This window comes from Procambarus clarkii, chromosome 81 (genome assembly GCF_040958095.1).
Source record: "Procambarus clarkii isolate CNS0578487 chromosome 81, FALCON_Pclarkii_2.0, whole genome shotgun sequence".
Taxonomy (NCBI): domain Eukaryota; kingdom Metazoa; phylum Arthropoda; class Malacostraca; order Decapoda; family Cambaridae; genus Procambarus; species Procambarus clarkii.
Genome location: NC_091230.1, coordinates 19,220,260 through 19,235,635, shown reverse-complemented (window position 1 = coordinate 19,235,635; position 15,376 = coordinate 19,220,260).

Below are 15,376 nucleotides of genomic sequence, written 5' to 3'. Positions count from 1 at the left end.
CACACACAGTCACACACTTACTTTAGACGTTAGAAAGAACTTTTTCAGTGTCAGAACAGTTAATAGATGGAATGCATTAGGTAGTGATGTGGTGGAGGCTGACTCTATACACAGTTTCAAATGTAGATATGATGGAGCCCAGTAGGCTCTGGAATCTGTACACCAGTTGATTGACGGTTGAGAGGCGGGACCAAAGAGCCAGAGCTCAACCCCCACAAGCACAACTAGGTAAGTACACTCACACACACACACATTGTTGGAAAAATTTAAACACTAACACCAGAGGCACACATAAACAGGATAACACCGGCAGCACATGGAACGCTGGCTAGCATTAGAACATAATTTATTAACCTAAGTCAGGCCTTCATCAAGACAATCAATACAGCATTTGTTAGACCAATAATGGAATATGGAGCACCAGCATGGAATCCTCACCTTGTGAGGCAGAAAACCAAATTTGAAAAGTACAAAGGTTTACAACAACATTGGTGCCAGAGATAAGAGGGCTAGGCTAGAGAATAGGCTAATGGAACTAAATCTTACAACTAGAGGATAGAAGAGACAGAGGCGATATGATCACAACATACAAGATACTGAGAGGAATAAACAAGGTGGACAAGGACAGCCTCTTCAAATTGAGAGAAAGTAGAACAAATGGACACAGGTGTTGACTGGAAACGATAGATGACTAGACGATCCCATTAATCGCCTGGGATATCAGCCCGCCCTATTATCACCAGAAACTCTAGTTCCAAGACGACAAACTGCTGTGTTACATGCACAGACGACGACTCACCGGGGGCAGGTCAGAGTCGTGGAGGATCACAGAATGCGCCTTGGCTCTCCATTTCCTGTAAATGGATTCCCATTGCCCGAGACAGGAAACCTGTTAGGATTACCGAGATCCCTCCCCCCACCCCCACCCCCCCACACAAGCCAACTGCTGACCTTCCTAACGATCTAACCACACAACAGTTGCCTATCTCCCGGGTATCTATTTGCTGCTATATGAACTGAAGCATTAGGTGAAACGAAACGTGCCCAAACGTGTCTGTCCTGACGCAGGAATCAAGTTGAAGCAAGGCGAAAGGTGGAGTGGGAGCCATTACAATCACTCTCACTCCCTTCGTAGTCACTTTCCTGTCATGTGTGTGTGGTTGGGTTATCTCTGCTGTGTTACAAAATATTCAAGAATTCCTAGATATCATTGGGGGAACGACAAGATAATCTCCTACAGTGAAGAAACTTTCTTAATTGTAATCCCTCGTAAGTTGGCTTGGAGCTCAAACAAAAAATTTCCAGAGTAATTTCAAGTTCCTCAAAACTCAACATCTGATTATGAAAGGCTGTGACGTCCGTCCGTAACACGCTGTGAGACATCGGTAACACACTGTGACAATCGTATAACGCTGTGACACGCTTGTAACACGTTTTGACACAACAAACACACTGTGAATTAATAATAACGGATATATTCGCAGCAATGTAACACCCATAACACGCTATATCAGACTCATACCGCACTGTAATACACACCTATGACACGCTGTAACACACCGATAAGATGCTGTAACGCAAATTACATGAGTGGAGCTTTTGTTAACATGCGTTAACATGTTAACAGCTGTTAACTGTTAACATGCGTTAACAAACCCATAACACACTGTAACACACCCATAACAACTTGTAACACATCCATGATTGTAACACACGTTGTAACACACCCATAACACGTTGTAACACCCATAACACGTTGTAACACACCCATAACACGTTGTAACACACCCATAACACGCGGTAACACACCCATGACACGCTGTAACACCCATAACACGCTGTAACACATCCATAACACGTTGTAACACACCCATAACACGTTGTAACACACCCATGACACGCTGTAACACACCATGACACGCTGTAACACACCCATAACACGCTGTAACACACCCATAACACGCTGTAACACACCCATAACACGCTTCCCCCTCTCAGCTGACAGTAGAAATGGGTGCCATGTGCAGACCCGAGAGCAGCGTCGCCCAGCAGGAGCCTCAGCCCCACACCTGTTGAGCAGCTGCGCTACCAGTCACTGTATGTTGCAAGTGTGAACCTCCCACGCTCCTCCTCCCATCTAAGAACCTGTTGCAAAGAAACGCTTGTAGCCACGAGTGCTGTATATATAGCCATGAGTGTTGCCTGTAGCCACGAGCTTTCCCTGTAGCCAAAACATTGCCTGTAAGCACGAGCTTTCCTTGTGTCCAACATGTTGCCTGTAGCCACGAGCTTTCCTTGTAGATAACATGTCACCTGTAGTCACAAGTGCTGCCAGTAGTCACAAATCTTGACTATAACCACAAGTATTTACACATTTCCTGTACACCATTGACAAAATCTCTCTGAATTCTGCGACTGTTTTCACATTCGATTACGGAGTGACGCAAAGTGTGTGAATAGTTCTGCTGACAGAAGGGAAAGGGAACTATCAGGGAGAAAGCGCCAAGCCATTACGACTATATAGCACTGGGAAAGGGTCAGGATAAGGATTTGGGATGGGACGTGAGGGAAGGAATGGTGCCCAACTCCTTGGACGGTCGGGGATTGAACGGCGACCTGCATGAAGCGAGACCGTCGCTCTACCGTCCACTCCAAGTGGTTGGGCTTCTGCTGACAGAGTTCACATATAGTCATGTCTACATCAGTAAGTTGTGCAAATCTACAGAGGTACAGTAATCGAGTTCTTCATCTCTCCAAGATTCTTTACAAATGAATAAATTTAGGCTCAGCTTACCCAACTAGGCTACCAGTGACGACAACTTTACAATGAGCTACTAGTACCCGATGCCCTTTTTCTACGTCTTTAACTTTGCAGGTGCTGGCCTCTACTTTACCACTTGTCTACTTGTCTACTTTACAAGTGCTAGCCAGAAATATGAGATATTCTCTCGAAACTCATTGCCACTCTGCGCGGACCCTATGAGCGTTGGCAAGAAATCTGTAAAACTGTTACCATGTACTACAAGACGGACTGGGCTTACAACTAGTGGATACGGATGTTTCCTCCAAATATCTTGCTACCCCTTTGTCATTTTTTTCCAGAAAATTTTATGGAATATGTTCATTTTGCTCTTCAAGAACTGTGCAATAATTAAATATAATTTTAATATTCAAGGCTGGGGTTATGATACAACCGACCTATATTATAACGACAGTCAACACTCAGCCACCAAGTCACTACCGACCTATAAATATGATCAAACAGACCTACCGGAATCATCAAACATTTACGCATCGACATACGAAACCTCTACATCTTGCCTTATTCTTACCACTTAAATTTACCGTGGTTAAAGCTCGGACTTGTGAGGTTTACTGTGGCATTCGTATATAATTGGAGGAGCTGTAAGGTCGACCTCGAGGTGAGGCATTAATGTATGCATGAGATTGCTGCCGGTGACTCTGTGTGAATACCTGATGCATAATATCAAAATGTAACGGGCTGAAACGTTATTCCAGATCCACGAATTTTCAAGCATTTACAAAACCCGTACATCTTTCCTCAATCATAGCGGCTTTGTTTACCTTTATTTAACAGTTTGTGAGTTCCAAAGCAATTTGAGATTGTTTATAGCAATAATACCCATTGGTTACGAAGTTTCGAAGATTGTAAATCTCTTGATTAGGCTGACCTTCGTGCGTGTATGTTAGTCTGAAGTATCCCAGGTGCACCAACACCTCCGCCAACACCCGCTCCCGCTCTCTCTCTCACTCACTCTCTCACTCACTCTCTCACTCACTCTCTCACACTCTCTCTCTCTCTCTCTCTCTCTCTCTCTCTCTCTCTCTCTCTCTCTCTCTCTCTCTCTCTCTCTCTCTCTCTCTCTCTCTCTCTCTCTCTCACTCTTTCACTCTTTCACTTTCACTTTCTCACTCTCACTCTTTCACTTTCTCACTCTCTCACTCTTTCGCTTTCTCACTCTCTCTTTCTCACTCTTTCACTTTCTCACTCTCACTCTCTCTCACTCTTTCACTTTCTCACTCTCACTCTCTCTCTCACTCTCGCACTCTCTCATTCACTCACTCTCACTCACTCACTCACTCATTCACTCACTCACCCTCTCACTCACTCACTCACTCTCCTCAACCCCAAGTGCTTCAACACCACTTTCAACACCCCGCACTGGCCGCCCTGTCTCTTCCTCACACCATTCAGTATTCAGGGCACCTCTCTCCCGCTGTATACCGAGCACAGGAGTGCCTCACACACTTCCCAGTCTCAGTCAATTTTTCACCGATCTAAATCTCTCTCTCTACAAGCCAAGAACAAATTTGAAATACATCCATGTACGAGATGCATTTCCGTACTGTTTCGGCTTGTATCACCTCTCTATATTATTGATTTGAAATGTATCTATATTAAATGATGTTCACGCAAACAAAAACTATGAAGCCAAGACCTTATATATATATACTGTATATAATTGTGAGGAAGCCTAATACGTTAGTGACAGTTGTTGAGCCTGACCCAAAATAAACAGTTGTGAGAGACTGACCCAACATAAACAGCTCTGAGAGACTGACCCAAAATAAACAGTTGTGAGAGACTGACCCAAAATATACACCGTTCAATAAAAATATCAATGTAATTAATTCTGAAAACATCCTCTATTAGGTTTACTGAGGCAATACGTAGGCATTCATTTGATAATTTTGAAAATTCTTTAGAAATCGAGTTTGGTGTAGGAAAAAAAAGGTATAGAGAAATAACAAAATCGAAGTAGACTAGATGCAAAAGAGGAATTTCTGGGCCTGTATTTTGAACGGAGACAATATCCAGCTTATGGCATGTTAGTGCATTCGTTTAGAGTTCTGTGTAGCTTTATTTTATTAACACATTTAGGTACATCTGCATTTGTGCAGCTACCCTAGACTATATGAAGGGAAGTACAGCGTGTCAAAAAGTGGTGGTGTTAACACCACGGAAAAACTACGTGGTGTTAAAAATCCCCATCACACAGGAAGGTTAGTCATACAGAGGCATGTCATAAGTAGTCTGCACTGGCAGACTCTGGGTGTATTATGAATATATCATCAACACAAGAGTGAATAAGGTAGCTGAATAGCTACTGAATAGCTACTCTAATTCGTTGTGTCATCGAAAAGAGGTAACTCGTCAATCAAGTACACGAGATGATGCTTAGAACAGTCTACCTGATTTCAACAGGAAGCTTCTATGAGTATACAAAAGAATTTTAAGTTTCAAGTCGATGCGAGGCTGCACGCTAAAGGTATCGCAAAAAACAAATCCCCCTCCCCTCAAAAAAAAAAAAAAAAGGATATGTGCCAGAAATGGAGGGTGTGACTAAGGGTTGTGACCCACTTGGGTTGTTGTGGGTGGCAACCACAAATAATGCCACACTGACACACCACTCTGGCTGCCGCCACACTGAGTCCAGACTCAAACAAAATATGCTCAATTCACTCACGCTCCTCTTTCTTTTTCTCCTTCCAGAATGAACTGTTACACAATTTTTCAGAAAGATTGCACAATTTTTCTTTAAGAAAGATTGCCAAGAAAAATCATAAAAAATGATATGGTGTATAGTTCTTGGTTATATATATAATCTTCTTGGTTATATATATATTCTGTCTTGGTCTTGAAGATGGTAGAATGTACCAGTGAGAATTGATTGTTAATAATTGGTTGAAATTGTTTGATATGTAGAGCTTCGCTGATGTCTTATCTTCCATTATTGTTGAAATATTGTTGGTAATATGTAGAAATTACATATTCCTTTTATGGAGTCTTCTTGTTGATTGTATATTATATATACACGTACCTTAATACAAATATGCTGGAACAAAACATACTGTATAATCTGCCGCTTTCCCATCCGCGGGTCATACAAAATACATAAACAAAATTCAAAACTCATTGTAATGGAAAATGATCACATACTCATCACATGTGCCCCATGTTGCAAAAATTATTTCGAAAAGTGTGGCAGAAGTTAAGTATATAAATAACAGGACGCTTACGTGGATTGACGGACGCTTACGTGGTAATATAAACAGACAGAGATAGACGGACTCACGTGATGTCTACATAACCCAGCTTGTCCAGCTGGGATATGCTAATATCTGATGGTAATGCGAGAAGACAGTATAAAGGAAGAATGAGAAAGCCTTGTTACACTTAGCAAATAATGTGAAATCTGAGAGTCTTATTTTTCAGTAATGACATTTGCATAGAATAATTCTGAGTTATGAAAGATAATGACAGAAAAGCAATGACTTATTTTCATATGCAACATTTATATGCAAATAATTTTGTTAACTCTCTTTAGAACGTTCAAGACTTATAAAGGTATTGGGATTAAAATAATGACACCGGAGCAAATAATATTAAAGAATAACATAGTTGGTGTAACTGTCTAATAAAACAGGTGTCTAATAAGGGGCCCGAATCAAGTTTATTCTTGAACATGGTTTTCAGATTTATATTTTTATTTTTAGCTTTCAAACATAAGCATGATTGCACGAACCTTAAGAAAAAAATAGAAAATATAATCTTTTTTGTCTTATAAAACTTGGGAGATTTGACAATATTGCTGTATTGTCATGTTTTTGCTATCATTGTGGAGAACGAAGTTCTATAATTTGTATTGACGAAATGTCTAATGAATGTTTCCTATTAATACAAAATAATATCATGAATCTGGTGTTTTTCCTAATGTTTTACAAAAACGTTTTAAAATTATTCTCCATAAATATTGTAGAACTTGCTAAGTAGTGTTTTCTGTTGTAAATTTCGTCCAACGACATTAACAACTTTAGAATCTATGAATAAAAACCGAAAAATTTGGTTTGTGGGTATATTAGGACGTATTTAGCGTCAGCACCACCCAAAAATTTGAGTGGAGTTGACGCTTAATATGAATAGCCTAGTGTGGTCATTGATGATATCCTCATAATGCTCCCAGAATCTGCCAGTGCAGACTACTTATCACATGCCTCTGTATGACTAACCATCCTGTGTGATGGGGATTTTTTAGCATCACGTAGCTAGCTTTTTGACACTGTACTCCCCTTCATATAGTCTAGGGCAGCTGCACAAATGCAGATGTACCTAATGTATTAATAATAATAATAAAAAAAATGATGTGATCTTGCACTTGTGACTGGATGACAATATCTGTATGAAACCTGTCCTCACACTTAAACTCAATTAAGTGCACTATCCACACGCTGCCAATTTGAGGTTCTTTAATGGAATTTAAGTTTCAAGACAGGCTGGATGAGCATGATCCTTGTTAGGTTAGATGCGTTTGGCTAGGCATGTATGATGATTGTTTAATCCGTTTCAAATTAGACGTTTAAATCCTGAGAAGTGGTTATAGTGGAGTTAATGAGGTTTTTAATGTTTCAAATTGACATAAAATACAAGAAAATTAAGAATACAATATTTATGCTACTTTCTGATTACATTTTGTGTGTGTGTGGATAGGCAGGCAGGAGGGTTACTGTGTGTGGATAGGCAGGCAGGAGGGTTACTGTGTGTGGATAGGCAGGCAGGAGGGTTACTGTGTGTGGATAGGCAGGCAGGAGGGTTACTGTGTGTGGATAGGCAGGCAGGAGTGGTTACTGTGTGTGGATAGGCAGGCAGGAGGGTTACTGTGTGTGGATAGGCAGGCAGGAGGGTTACTGTGTGTGGATAGGCTGGCAGGAGGGTTACTGTGTGTGGATAGGCAGGCAGGAGGGTTACTGTGTGTGGATAGGCAGGCAGGAGGGTTAGTCAGTATTGAAGTTCTTCCGAGGCAAGACCAGGTATAACATTTGGGGTTTACGGCTCATGCTCGGTGATGATATGGAAAATTTGTTTACTGAGAATTATATAAAATATATATAAATGTAATAATTTCCCCTGTAAATTAATGTAAATATAATCTCTACAATTGTAAATCATTTAAAGAAAAATAAGTATAACATTTAGGGGTTTAAAGTTCATGTTCTGTAATAATATGAAACACCTGTTTACTGAGAATTATACTACTGAATATGTAATGTCGTATTGCCTTGTAAATTTATGTATATATGATTTATATAAAAGTTCTCTCAGCGCCAGTTTGACGTCGTTTCGTTACAGTTGCCTGCTTGGGTAGTAAGTATTTTGCATGGGTACAAACGTATTTTTACCCATGATAACTCTTCAATATTAAATTATGACTCTTTCCTCCACAAACCAACCACTATTTAGCATATTTAAAAAATAACATTTATCAGGAATGTGAATTTACCGAGCGAGCGTGGAATCCTCTGAGCCCGGGATGTTGTTGATTAAAATTCGCTACCTGGAACAAAAAGTTCAAAGTAGCACAGACTATGGTGAACCCGTAGTGGCCTTGAGCCCGGGAGCTATGACACTCACCAGAGAGAGCAAAACCCTATGACGTCAATACGAGTCGTCTGTTCACATTCCTTTTTTTTATCAGGATCCGGATGAATTAGAGCCTACTTTTTGATGCATCAGTTATCATCCTTCAGCAAATTTCAAACATGACGTATTTCTGTCCAAGAGCGGTCTTGGATATTCGCATATCCAAGACCACTCGCCATAAAATAGTACCTCACCAAATGTATAAGAATCTGTTGGATAATGCATGTCCGCGGGCAAGCCTCAGTGGCGAAAAAATGGAGAAACTTTTGATGTTGACTTCAAAGAGACACACACACACGCCTTTATAAAGACTTTCTATCTGAAGTTTGTAAGCCTCGAGAGATACACAGCTTCTGCTGTGCAATTTATACAACTTAAATAATCTAAACCTTAAAAACTAACAAAAAGATAACACGTCCTGAGATTTACGGAAAATCATACGTACGAGACTATACAGTTTTCTATACATTTAATAGCATACTAGACGAGACATAATATTCAAATAATAAGATAAACAAAACTTATACAACTACATAAATAAAGGTAGATGCTAACACAACACATTTCATTCACCTGGGCTCTAGAATACTCGAACTGCGGACCCCACACGCGTGAGGCAGGAGTTTTATCGATTTATCGACTGGGCAGTGAGTTATAATATGGAAAGATTCCAAAAGCAACTGCTGTTGCCCAAATGTAATTTTCGACGTTCCCTGACCACTACTGAAGCTCGGAGAAACAAGGCATGTGCTATATTAAGATGACGTCAACTCAGAAGTATACTGGTTTATGGCTTAAAGTAACTGAATTTAGTGCTCTAATTACTTTAGTAGTCATAAGAATACACTGGGTACTCAAAGCAGTTTCTTTTGTGATTTCACACAGCGAGAGCATTTAACTATGCTTCTCTAAAATTAAGTTATAAAGATCCCCAAGCCCGTTATGCTTGGGGATCGAGCACACGGACAAAACAGTGGAGGATGAAGTAAGGAACCAACTGAGAATTCGAGTCATTGCTGGCTTCATAACATCTTTGTAATTGATGCTGACGATATATTTTATAAAAAAAAAATATTTGTGAGACCAAGTTATTTAGGATTTAAATAACTACTGAGGGAGAGAGCTATAGTACATGCTGGCACTGTTTTTTATTCGAAATTGTTTAAGAAAACAAATAGTTGAATTGAAAGGGTGGACAAATAATTGTAAAGATTTGTCCACATTTATATTCGTTCATAAATTTTCCTTGTAGGTATTTTTGACACAAGATTATTGCCTTAAATTCTTTTGCGAATATAAACTAAAACAAAATAGTTCTGTTATCTGTTCCCTTGTGTTTGTGAACTACTAGTTTTATAGTGGATTTGCCAGGTTATTTTAAAAGTTACTGAGGCCAAAGGCCAAAAATCGTTGTACTAGAAAATGGTAGCGGCTCGCTAAATTGACAGGTCTCTGTTTTGGGTCATCTGGTAGGTTAGAAGAGGACACATTAGTACGACAGTTTCTTGACATTGGGAAACCATAGGAGGACGCGTGGGAGGGTGATTGCTGCGAACCCTGAATATGACTTCCCGCAACCGAATGGTCCATAGTTGAATAACTGTACGGAGGTAGGTAGATACAAGAGGCTGGAAACCAAGCGCTGGTGCTTAGTAATTCTGCGAAGCACATTGAACTATAAACAACTTTCATACAATGAACTATGTAGTGATATGTACATAATATAAGCTTGAGTGTGTACCAGACATGCAGCCATTTCCGGAATCAAGTCCCATGGTGGAACAAAGTGAGCAGCGATGATTGTAAAAACACGAAAACACTGTGAAAACACAGGCATGCAAGTGTCGGGGACAAGACTTGTGTTTAGCTTATCCAGGTCCTTCTAGCCAAGGCCGAGGCTATCAACGCAGTCACACATTCACTTATTGGCCAAACCCAACGCTGCGTAACTGACAGTGAAACATACAACATTCACCCGTTATCCTTGCCCATAGCATCAGTAAATGCTTGGTGTACCTTCCGTTGAGTACAGATAATTTGCTGGCGCATATATATTATATAGGGAAGGGAGTACCACCTCTGGCTGGAAGAAGGGGGGACCCTTAGCCTCGGAGGAAACCACACATAACGCATTAGAGGGAATGTTTAGGTCCCCTCCAATACAGTTTCTGTGTGCTTTTCTCCTACCACCCCTTCATTTTGTGTTTTTTGTGTTTTATTATGTATTTAATGGTTACAAGATATACATTGGTTGATAGAAAAAGCGCTCAAAAGTCATAGATCTCTTGAAAAACACGACAATGGGAAACATTGATAAATGTCAAGACAGGAAATGTCTGTGTCACAGAAATGACACAGATATATATATATATATTATATATATATATATTATATATATATATATATATATATATATATATATTATATATATATATATTATATATATATATATTATATATATATATATATATATATATATATATATATATATATATATATATATATATATATATATATATATATTAGAGCATGGTGTGACGTATACATGACATGACGTCAGCCCTGGAGTATAATATGAGGCTACACGCCTCGTAAATGGTGTTAACACCTCGTTCACATGATATTAACTCGTAAACGATACTTTTAACATAAAAGTTTTTATGAAAAAATAAGGTGCTCTTAACAGCTTTTTCTTACCATAAATACGTTACTCTGACAACTTGGCATCAAAAGACCCCAAAGGGGACATGTGACGTGGCTTATCACCTAATTTTATTGAATATACATTCCAAAAATGAAGAGCCTCAAAGAAAGGGAGTAGTTCCATTAGGATGCGGTCTTCTTTGCAAACTCTTTGCCATTAGCATCAACAAAATTATGTTTTTAGTTCCTTCACATTCACGATACTATATATATATATATATATATATATATATATATATATATATATATATATATATATATATATATATATATATATATATATATAGACGACTTCGACTTCTCAATAAACCATCCTCAATTTATCTTACAGCAGCAGTCTTCTACAATCTACAAAATCCATGGGTTTTAATTGAATGGTTTCAGTCTCTACAATTTCTGATTAGTTGAAGATAATCTCACGCGCGAAGCGGGAGGCATCTTGATTCCAAGTTATATTTCCTTCACGATGTCTCAAATTAAAATCCCAGAAAAAATCAGTCAAGAATTGAGTGGTTACAGCTGTTTAATCTTCCTTTACGGTCAGCCATTTATGAAGAATGTGGACTGAAATACGGGCGTATTTGAAGCTAGGATTCTTTTTATGAAATCAATGTAATATAGTCATGCTAGCTAAGTTCGCTCTTTTGATAAATTACTTATTTTCTAGAAATCAAACGATGCGAATAACTAGCCTACCAACCCAACACGAAGCACTCACCAATTGTACGATTGGTTACATGCTTATAATGATAACCTTCAGAAAAAAATCCTTAAGAACAATGGGGTGATATTTTGACAATTCGTTAGCATCCTGTCCCCGTCGCGGCAACTAGAGATAGGGATACTCAGGTAAAGAAAAGTAAAACGAATTCGAACTTTGCTGCAGGTCATGAAGTATAATTTCAAGTACCTTCTCATCATAGACCAAGTACCCCAAACCAAGAGCATTCATATTTTTGACTCCATCAACCATAGCTTCAAATACCACCCAAATACATTACGTTTATGGCCTATATACATCCACAAAAACAAATAGCAGCAAGCCTTTATACATACATATATATCAATGTGTCACTTCCAGTTAACGAATCTATATTCATACCATAATAATATATATATGTCTTCCTTACTGATACTTCATAATTGAACACTAGTGAACTATTCAGACAATGAAATTACTGGTATCTTAAAAGTAACAAGAGTGTTTTCAATCCATAAATCCACTGCTCCAAAAATATTATTTAATATGTATACCTAATACCTGTTAAAAAATAACAAAAATCCAGTGTTATGCAAGTCCCCTGGACAGGTGGGCATCAAGGGAAGCCAGCAAGCAGCAGTAGCAGCAGCTGTTGGGACGCCTCATCTGATAACCTAGTGCATCGTCCCCCGCCATACAACTGCAACGCTTTGATCCGCGCTCGCTCACCATCAACAAATGACAAGACCGGAGGGAAAATAATATTCAACATAACACAACTTTTGTATGAGACGATGGACATGTTTATATATTTACATGTAACGAAGTAATTATGGCTCGTCATCCATATTAAGCCTAAGAGTATCTTATAAAAGGGTAATGGGGTTCATTTGCTAATCCTGCCCTGCCCGAATTAGTTCAGCATGTGCTATGATCTAACTACTCTACTCTTGAGGATTTCAGTTCTTTTCACTTTCTCCTTAAAATATTTGGACCAATCAGAGTCGATTTTATTTCATTACTTTTGACCATACATTTTGTATAAAATTAGCCTAGTCCTCCAAACTCTTAATTAACATGTAACCATACTAGGAGCCCTAAAACTAAAGTTTTCGATACAACTTTGGACATGTTTAGGACCTAGAAAGATGTTTACTGATAATTTTAAACAGATAATCTGGCACAGTTGTCAACTCAGTATCTATTCGTAAATTTTGTTTGTTTGTATCCTGTAATTTTAAAGCATAGCAGGTGTCTTTTTAAAACAGCTGACCAGTCTCTGCCCCAAAGTTCAACCCGGTAACTAGATGCTGTTAAGAAACTAACTTAACTGGGAATAGTGAACATCTTGCCCAAGTTCTTGCTCAAACTATTTCCCAAACAGCTCTCATTGGACAGTGAATGAGAGGCAATATAGTTGGATTACTCTGGTAACGACTGATCATTAACTACAATGTTGCTTAGTTTACCTTTGATTACTCTAACGATGGTACACAAATTGCATTCACAACACGAATTCTTCACCATCGTCTCTTAAGTTATATTCCCAAAAACTCACAACAAGCAAACCCACAGAATCAATTTATTAATAGACACAACTTCGAACAAATATTGTTGCAGTCATTTCTTTCATCTTTTCGAGTTAGTTAAAATACATTTCCATCGAAGCGACAACTTGAAAACAATAATTTAATTATTTCTCTAAATCATTTGAAAGACAAAATTATGATTTGAAGAAATATAATGTAAAAATTAAAAACTTTAATTATTTGAAAATTACAAAGAAAGGTTTTCATTTCAATAGTGATATATAGCTATAGTATGGAAACTACAGAGAAGTCAACGATCTTAGCCCATAAATTCCAGCATCGAGTCTGTATTCAGTCAAGCACAAGACTAAATTGGAGAAGGTTCAAAGTTATGCCACCAGACTAGTACCCAAGCTGAGGGGTATGAGCTACGAGGAGAAACTACGGGAACCAAACCACACGTTGCTGGAAGACAGAAGAGTTAGAGGAGACATGATCACCACATAAAAGATTCTCAGAGGAATTAATAGTATAAAGACAGTTTAACACAGGGGATGCACGCACAAGGGGACACAGGGGTGAGTACAGGTGGAAACTAAGTACGTAAATGAACCACAGGAACATTTGAAAGAACGTTTTTCAATGTCAGAGCAGTTAATAAATAGAATGCACTAGGAAGTGATGTGGTGGAAGCACACCCCCCATACAGTTTCAAATGTAGATATGATAGAGCTCGAAAAGCTCAGGAATCTGTACACAAGTAAATTGACGGTTGAGATTCGGGACCAAAGAGATGAAGCTCAACCCCCGCAAGTACAACTAGGTGAGCACACACACATACACACACCTCGCCTCGGGGGCTGGGCCACGGGCCTCGCGGCTAAGTGGACAACGCTCTGGGGTCGTAGTCCTAAGGGCCCGTGTTCGATTCCCGGCGGAGGCGGAAACAAATGGGCAGTTTGTTTCACCCTGATGCCCCTGTTCACCTAGCAGCAAATAGGTACCTGGGAGTTAGACAGCTGTTACGGGCTGCTTCCTGGGGATGTGTGTGCGTGTGTTAGAGAGAAATAAATGTTCTAGACATAATAGGGGAAAAATAAATCGGTTAGAAAGACGGGGTTGAAGAGCTAATAGCTCGATTCTGCAGATACAAATAGCAAATACAAAGAGTAAAATACACACACACACAAATAAATGACAAATAAAAGCCAAATCAAAACATTTTTTGTGCACGTGTGTGTAATTACTTAATTGTAGTTAAGAGCTACGCTCGTGGTGTCCCGTCTTCCCAGTACTCTGTCATATAACGCTGTGAATCTACTAAAGGTTTTGCCCTCCACCACCTTTTCACTTAACTTGTTCCAACCGTCTACCATTCTGTTTGCAAAAGAAAACTTTCTAATATTTTTTTCGGCATCTTTGTTTCCTTATCTTGAATCTGTGTCCTCTTGTTCGTGAAGTTGCTGGTTTCAGGAATTCTTCCTTGTCAATTTGGTCGATTCCTGTTAGTGTTTGTGTGTGTGTGTGTACTCACCTAGTTGTGCTTGCGGGGATTGAGCTCTGGCTCTTTGATCCCGCCTCTCAACTGTCAATCAACTGGCGTACAGATTTCTGAGGCTACTGGGCTATATCATATCTACATTTGAAACCGTGTATGGAATCAGCCTCCACATCACTGCCTAATGCATTAATGCATATGTGTGTGTGTGCATGTGTATTCACCTAGTTGTATTCACAGAGTTGTGCTTGGGAGGGTTGAGCTCTGCTCTTTCAGCCCGCCTCTCAACTGTCAATCAACTGTTTCTACTACTACTTTTTTCACACCACACACCCCAGGAAGCTGCCCTATTTACTGCTAGGTAACAGGGGCATTCAGGGGTGAAAGAAACTTTGCCCATTTGTTTCAGCCTGGTGCGGGAATCGAACCCGCACCACAGAATTATGAGTCCTGCGCGCTATCCACCAGGCTACCAGGTCCCTCCCTGTGTGTGTGTGTGTGTAATT